The sequence below is a fragment of the Octodon degus genome, unplaced genomic scaffold (genome assembly GCF_000260255.1).
Source record: "Octodon degus isolate 3935 unplaced genomic scaffold, OctDeg1.0 scaffold00005, whole genome shotgun sequence".
Taxonomy (NCBI): domain Eukaryota; kingdom Metazoa; phylum Chordata; class Mammalia; order Rodentia; family Octodontidae; genus Octodon; species Octodon degus.
Window position 1 is genome coordinate 17,570,412 of NW_004524581.1, and position 8,760 is coordinate 17,579,171.

Genomic DNA, 8,760 nt, shown 5'->3' on the forward strand with positions numbered 1-8,760 from the left:
TGCATGTTGGACATAGGTGTCTGGGGGAGACTTTCCAAAGTGTGGGGTTCCTGTTAGATTGGCTGTGGGCTGCCCAGGGTAGCGAAGCCTCCCTAAACTGTGCTTATCAATCATGTTCCTATTTCTTTTTTGCTACATTTACCATTTCTCCCAGCACTTTGCCTGTTGTGCTGTAGGATCCAATAAATTGAGGGCTAAGTAAGAAATGGATAAATTGGACCTTGGTTGAGGAGACTTATGTGTTCTACAAAATACAAAGGAAGAGATATTTAATTGTATTTCTTGCCCAGGTTCCAGGAAAGAGGTTTGTAGACTGCAGGCACTTTTCAGTTTGGGGACAGCCCTGTGCTCCATGTCATTCCCCGGCACTTCCAGAATCAGCTTGGAAATACCTCTCACATTCTCTCAGTGGAGAATGAGGCCCTGCGATCCCCAGGTATGCTGCAGGTGAAAGGTCTGCCTCCTGTCTCACCGTTGGAAAGTGCCCTCGAGATGGTTACTTCACACCACTCACGACGATGCACTGCTGGGCACATGCGGTGCGGTGCCTGGCATGGGGAAGGTGCTCTCTGAAAGGGTGGGTGTTGTGGGGCCATCGTCATGCCAAACTATACATGGAGCTCAGAGAGCTTGAACCAGCAGCCTGAGCTTCACAGCTTGTCCTTCATCCGCAAAGGACATCCGGTTCTTGGAATCCAGTTCATAGGGTGTCGCATCTAGCTCTGTTCCTCATCACTGTGAACAGCGGGTGATAATATTCCTGGCCCGGGACATGCCCAGGGACCAAAATGACCTGGCAGCTCACACTCACTGCTCTTCTGCCCTGTTTCAGTATAAGGGTCGAGGGAGTAAGATGAAGCAGGGAGGAAACCAAAGTGAATCAGGGACCTTCTTGGTGTTTGGTGGCCCCATGCACAGTGAAGTTCAGTGCTTTGAGCTAAGTATGAGTGAGTGGCATTTCATTACTTCAGAGGCAAAGAAAATAAGGGTTAGAAGGCTACAAAGCTCACTGGCCATCACAGGGCTAGTAAGGGAAGGAGCTGGGATCCCAAGCGCGGTGTGTCTGACTGCCCAGTTTGCGGCCCACCTGACACGTCTTGATGGTAAGATGGTGACCGTAGGTTACCAAATAAAACCAAGAAAGATGCATCTCTATGAAAGGGTGTCTGGTCTAGGAGCCTAATCTGGCCACGTGGACATCAAGGGCTCCACAAACCTCCATGTGCTTTGTGACATTATAGGAGCCTGCCAACGTGCATGCTCTGGGGAAGGCAGGTTCAGAATGGCAGTGAGAAATGGAGATACAGCAGTCTCCCACTTATTGTGGAGGCTACGCTCTGGACACCACCACAGTAAGTGAAAAATCAGTGAAGCAGCAACGTTATATTTATATATATCTATATATCTATATCTATATCTAGATATATTTTAAGGCTTTATAAAACCTTCCAACATTTTTATCAACCTTTCCCACACTTTTAAAAACACTTCTACACTGGTAAGCAGGTGCAGGAGCTCGGGGTTCGATCCCCAGGGCCTGCCTTGCCAGCCCCGCCCCTGGGGCATGCTGAGACGGCCATTGAGACTGGGTGTGGTGATGCGCACCTGTAATCCCAGCTCTTGGGAGGCTGTAAACAGGCAGATCACTATGAGTCTGATCTAGTAGTGAGACCCGGAACACCCTGTCGACCCTTCCCCAAAATACAGAAAAAATTAAAAAAAATAAAATAAAATCACTTCTAATGTTCTTAACCATTTTCTAAACACATAAACCTACAAAATTTTAACAACATCCACATACTGTACAGTACTGCAAAATCCCACGATATAGTGAAATATCTGCGATCAATAATTTAGATTAATGTTTTTTGAAAACCTGCGAAACAGTGAGTCCATGAAAGTTGAACCATGAAATAGCGAGGGACTACTGCAAGTCTCAGCCACAGATCTAGTCCAACTGCAGACACCTGAGAAACAGGTCAACGTTCTTAAGCTCTACTGCTAGTGTTGAATGGGGACCTCCCCTCAATCTCATTCCTGAGCCACACTGAACATTGTCTCCCCTTTAGCCTGTGCTGTTACCTAAGAGTTGGTCAAGTCGAGCAAACAAAGGTCATGATTTTAAGAGTCACCTATTTGACACCGGGCCAGCCAGGTGTCCTTGGCAGACCTGTGTCTCCATGGTCTCAGCACAAGGCAAGTGGCCCAGCCTGGGAAGGAGGGAACAAAGAATCGATTGGCATCTTATCCGAGCTCAAAGAGGCTTCCATTTGGAGTGTGAGAAAGGGTTGGAGCTTTGCTTGGTCTGAAAGGGCAGCTCTGAGCCTCTCTATCTCAGAGGTTTATAATTTCACCTTGTTTCTCCTCCTACGCCGCCATGCGGGTCATTATTGAAGAAAGGGCCCTCGATGGAAGAAAGACAGGTCTGTCTCCGCGAGAACAATCTCCCCGCTATCTGCAGAATGCCACCCAATATGATAAGTGAAATGTCGATACCGAAGCTTGACTCCACTGGTCTGGGTGTTGATTCACTTTTCTTGGTTAGTGTCAAGTTCACCTGGCTGGCCAAGAGGCAAGGTTTAGCTTTCCCAAGTACAGACTTGTTGGGGTGCAGTCATAGATGGTCCAACGCCAACTCCGTGTTGACCTTTGAATTTCTCCCCATGTGTTCCCACTCTTGCTCCGGGTTGGCACTGGGAATAGAGGGAAGGAAGGAAGGAAGGAAGGAAGGAAGGAAGGAAGGAAGGAAGGAAGGAAGGAAAGAAAGAAGGAAGCACCAAGCTCGGGGCAGAGCAGGGGAAGAGCAGAGGCACGGGGAAGCCAAGGCCCTCTGCCTGCAGGTTCAACTCCTTACTACCTGGTGGTTCCGATTCACTTAGCAAATCCCTCTCAAGACACTGGTTTAGTCACTCAGTCAGTTTATGGCAGTTTTTTTATCTCTTAAAGGAGATCCATCGAGTCTGGAGACATCTGTGATAACCCAGAGGATGTAATTAGTACTTCATGGGTAGAGCCCAGGGATGCTGGTAAACCTCCTACAATGTCCCGTGCAGCCCCTATATGGGAGAACGGTCCAATCCAAAGCGCCAACAGTACTATGGTTGAAGAGCCCCGCGGTAGGAGCTTAGGCTGCCTCCAGGTGTCAGGCTGACACAGCCTTCCCTGGGTGTCTGCCCTACCTGTCATCAGTGAGATGCCCACAGCGAGGAGCCACCCAGTGCCAAGTGCCTGTGGGGTCAAGACAAGAAAAGCTGGTTCGGGGTGTCTGGGCTCCAAGTACAGAAGCCTCCTGCAACTAATGTAAGCAGAGAAGGGAACTTCTTGGGTGGGGGTGGGGCAGCAGGGAGAGACCTCAGAAGGACACACAGCTGGGAGTGGGCTATCTCAGTGAGCCTCTGCATGGCCAGTCAGGGGATGTTAGGGGGCAACTCCCTGGCTTAGCACTTGGGGCACAGAGAGGTCAGGCCACCTCCAGGCCTGTATGCCAGAGGCAGGGCTGAGTCCATGAGAGGAAACCGCCTCCAGGCCGAAAGGGGCTGGGTGGTGGGTGCACATGACTAACAGCTGTGCCTAGCCACTGCGTGCTGTTAGTGACGGTGCGGGGCCTGCCCTCTGCTCCTGTGTGTGTCCTTCTGCTTGGATTAGCCAGCCAGAGCCGTGGTGGTTCCCAAATCCTTGGAGAATTGACACACAAGACCACCCCGAGCTATAAAATACTCTGAGTTCCACCTTGAATTGGGATCTGGAGGGAGGGCCTTAGTTTCCCATTTCTCAAGGAACATGGAGTTTTCTGTTTCATGCATCCACAGGCGTTTGTGGCACACTGGCGGTGTGGAGGCCCCAGGCCGTCTGAAGCAGCCTGGCTGGAGCGTGGGGGCTGGGGGTGGTCTAGCCTAAGAGAGGAGCAAGAGGGATGTGGGAGCAGGAAAAGGAAGAAAAGCAGGGAGCCAGGGTGGGAGGAAGGATGCTGGAGGAGGGTGCTGGGGAGAGGGACCACAAGGGCGAGCTCAGGCCAGAGAATCCAGCAGCGAGGAAGTGCAGCTGCACCTGCGCAGGTGTGGGGTCCCTGAGCAGCACCTGGGGTAGGTGTTGCCCCCTGCTGCCCCTGGGTGTCCAGGAGTATGAGGCCCTGGGTCCTCACCACCCTCCTCAGGCAGACAGGCTGCTGTGGCATTGGTAGCACACTGATGAGGTTTTGTTTATTTGTTCTGTTAAGAAAAAAGGCATGATGAGGGCGCACCAGCCACAGGACAATTATTTCCCAGGAGTCTTGGCTTCTCCTCAGATTGTAATGGGTTTCACTATGTTTATACCAAGAGCACAGACTCGGAGGCAGGAGAAGGCTTTCAGGGATCATTCTGGAAGCTCCAAGTTCAACCCCAGACTGAGCTTTGGGGATGAGTGAATTCTTGGGCCTTGGCCAGAGCTCCTGGATTCTCTTCAACTCTGCAGGGAGTTGTGGGGAGAAGGGTTTCCTTGCTTCCAAGGACAGGCTGGGGGAGATACTGGCCCCCTCTGACCTCCTCCACCTCCTCCTTCTCTCCTTGTTCCTTCTCCCTTCTTCTCCAACCTCCTCCTGGTCCCCTCTTCCTTCTTCTGCTCCTCTCTTTCCTGTCTCCTCCCCTCTCCTCCTCCCCACCTTCTCCTCAACATTCTCCTCCTTTTTCTCCATCTTCTCTTTTTCCTTTCCCCTCTCTAACCCCTTCCTTTCCTTCCTCTTTTCTTTCTCTTCCTCATTCCCTTCTTCCCCTCCCTTTTTCTTTTCCTTTTTGTCCCCCTCCACTGCTCCTCCACCATCTTCTTCTCTTTTTCCTTTGGCATCTTCTTCACCTTCCTCCTAAACTATCATCCCCTCCTCCTTCTCGTCTTCCTTCAGTACTGATACTCAGCAAGTGAAAACCATATGACAAGAAATTGGTTAAACACTTTAAACATATTTCAAAAACCTTATTGCTTCTTCTCCATTGAAGAGATGGTTTGCAACTCATCCGGGGTCCCCCAGGCCTCCCAGGAACCCAGCATTGGAACCAAGCCTTGAATCCAGTGACAGATCCACACGGGCATCTGTGACCCCTGCCTGTGCTCCTGTGACCTGCCCCTGGGCTGGTTCAATGTCCCTCTAATCCCCTGGACCTTTTCCCACTGACAAGTGCTCCTGGAAGCCATTCCCACCCTTCAGGCTGGCTGCTCTGCCCTACAGACAAGTATACAGGAGCCTTCGCTTCTTCGTCTAGCTCTAGACTTGGAGGCAGCAGCGCTCTGCTTCAGCTTCCTGGACTGGGAAATGGAAATCAAAATACATGCCTGGCAGGGTTACCATGGAGCTCAGTGACCTACTCCATGTGGAAGTGCCTGATAAACAAGAGCGTTTTTGTAAAATGTCACTACTGTATTTTTATTCTGTCCCATCAACACTACCTGGAAGCAGGGCCACAAGCCCTGCAGGGCAGGTCTGTGCCCATGCCTCATTATTCCCGTGGAGTTTCTGGCCTGTGCTGGATGTGTGAATATGCTGGGCAAGACTGGCTGACCTAATAGGAGTCCTTTCCATGCGCCAAATTGCCCTCCGTAGGGCCCCTGCACCCCAAGCAGGAGAGGGACTGTTTCCGTGCCCTTTCAGAACATGGGTGTACCCAGCTTTGGGGCTGCACCGATTCAGGAGGTAAGGCACCCTATCCCAACAGGATCCGCACTTGCGTTCATCTTATGGGGAGTTAGGCTGATCAGGAGCAGCTGCGCGTGCCCGGCCGCCATTCAGCCTTCATCTTCCACAGGAGCAGCCGTGTGCAGCGCTGACTCTGCAGGCTCTGGAAACAGGGCTGTGGGGAACGTGTTTGGGAGGCCGAAAAACCATGGCCTGGAAACATCCTTTTCTGACTTGCCATTTTTTGTTAACTTTATTTTTATTTAATTAATTAATTTATTTAATGTATTTAGTACGGGGTCTCACTACACAGACCAGACTCAGTGATCCTCCTGTTTTTCAGTCTCCCAAATGTTGGGATTATAGGTGCGTGCCATCATGCCCAGTCTTATTCTCCGTCTCAGCGTGCCCCCTGTGCGGGCCGGCGTGGCACTCTGGGGATTGAACCCTGGTTCCTGAGCCTGCCTAAGCAGGTGCTTTAGTCTGCTGAGCTATCTGGCGGGCCCTCCAGCTAGTGCTTTGAAATGTCCAAGCAGCAGCACACTCACATCTAGCTGCTTTGGGCTCAGCCGTAGATGTCCGGGTGCAGCATCTCCATGAGAAAGTTTGAAAACTCACCCTCTTTTCTCTGCCTTGTCCCCAGCTAGCTCTACTGTGGGACAACGGCAGCCGCCGTCCTAACACCAGCTCTCTCAGGACCTAAGGGACGAGGGCAGCAGCAGCTGCTGATTACTGGCTTTCGTGACTTTGCAAACACAGGAACACAGGAGAGGCTCCATAAATAGGTGCGGAAAATAATAGGGCACCATATGCAAAACTCACGTTAGAATTCTTTGCCAAGGTATGTAAGCTTTCAGTCTGTTAGGACCATGGGCTGGTGGGCTCTGTGCAGGACATCGAGATGCAAATGAATGAGGTGGGTTCCTGCCCTGCCCTCGTCCTGGGACAGACACCTGGGACAGCAGGGCACAAAAATGACCCTGGAAGTGTGAGACTGCTGGGGAACCGTCTTTTCTGCTGCATGTCGACTGTCAGCTCTGCCTGGACACGGCAGAACCTCACGTCCAGTACGAAACCTTAGTCGCGGTCATCAAGAGCATCTTATCCACACCGTGGCCACCTCAGGCCGCTAGCCCCATCCCTCGGGGGAACCCGGGGTGGTCCAGGCCCCCGGAGACTCTCAGCAGGGGCAGTCGTCTCACATCACGGTGGTCCCAGCCTCTCTCGCCCACCGTGCCCCGAAGACACATGATCCGGGCTGTTTATGGGGTGTGGGCCCCGACGTGCGGGTGGCAGCCTCCTGAACGTCGGAGGCAGTAAAGTCTCCGGCACAGGCCTGCTTTCCAGCTGCAGCTGCCACATCAAAAGGCCACACTCCCTGCAAAGTTTGCCTTAATTAAAAAGTTACGGTAATCCTCAGGATGGAGGCCGGTCGGACACCCTGGAGACAACGGTTCCCTCTGTGGTCACAGACCAGGCCCCTCCGCTCACCCACCCCGGGCGCTCTTAAAAGCAGCGTGGCACTGCAGGCGTTGCAGCTCCTGAGAAACGGGACCAAAGCGGAAGTGCCCCTCCCCCGCCCCTCCCTCCCAGGCTCTCTGAACTCGTAATTTGTTTTGGAGGAATCTAGGACCAGAATTGTGAAAAGGGCTCCTGTTTCTTGGACCGGGTTCTCTTCCTCACCCTTCCCTGTATTCTTTGGGGTCTTTCCTAGCTGTGCTTTCAAATGCTTCAAGCCTCTGGAGGCACAGCAGGAGGGCCACAAGCTGGGTACTCTTGGGCCCTGTTCCCTGATGCAAGCCACTGTGTGCACTGATATCCTGTGAACTCCAGCAATGAAGGGCTTGCCTGCAGTCGCCTGGCACACAGAGACAGCCACGCCAGCACCACGCCCCGAAGTGAGCACCTCGCTAGTGGCCCTGGGCACCGGCCAATAGATGACTATTGTACACAGGAGGCTTCCGGTACTGCCTGTCTGTTCCCTTGCATTTCTCATGCCCGTGGTGGGTGGGCAAGGGCTGGTCACTGATCAGTGAAGAGTGAAATATGTCCCTTCCTGGCTGCAGCAGGGAAAACTCTGGGTCAGATTCTCTAATCTCTGTCTTCCATAGGCAGGACGATGACCATGAGCCCCACAGTGAAATCCACAGCACGCATGATGGATTCCATTCCATGTGTCTGCTGTGTGAAGTCTCGGATTATTTTCCCTGCAGCATAATAACCAACTGTAGCCAGTCAGCCCCTGGGAGTCACTGATTCACTTGTTCTTTAGGGCCCCAAAGTTCGACACCAAGGAGATCGCTGAGAGAAGATTGCAACTCAGCATATTTCAGGAGACATTAAGAGGCAAAGTGCACTGCTTCAGGACCTGCTGTGGCCTCTGCCTCTGTGGGAATGTGTGGCTGAGGCTGGATGGCTCTGGACAGACGGATGGTAGACTGGAACCCAGTGGACTAGGGTGCGCATCCCTCTCTTATACTCAGGGGACCCCCCTCCGCCCCCCGCCGACCCGCATTTCACAATTTGTGTGAATTGCAAACAAGCTTCCTCCCTGGTGACTGAATTTCCCAAAACCTCTCCTTTGAGTGGGAGCCTCATAGCACAGGCCAGCAAGGCTGGCCATTAACTCCACACATCCTCTGCTGGGACATCTTTGTTGAGTCCACAAACTGCACAACTGTGTGTAACAGCCCCCTGCGCTGGGCACACTTTTGGCTCCTTACTTGTACTAACTCACTTTCTGCAACAACCCAGCAGGGTTAGTGTTTTTATCCATTTAATGAAAGTAAGACAACTGAGGCTCAGCAGATTTGAATAAATTGCACAAGCGCCACAGCGAGGAGACAGCAGCACTGTGGTTCAAGTCTAGTCTGTGTTTTTCCAAGACCAAGGCTCTTTCTAACCTCCCCCAGCGGCCCGCCTGTCCGGGAGCCCCTGCCCGAGGTTGTGATGTGCACAGCCAGGCTTCCGGCCAAGGGCGCCAGAATTCTGGGCGAAGCAGCTTGCTTCTAGCCCTCCACCAAGAAATGTGAAATTTCCACGGCTGGGATAAACAGGACTGTTTACAGTGCTCTGAGTCTTGCCTTACTGGAAATCTGGAAGGTGGTGTCAAAACA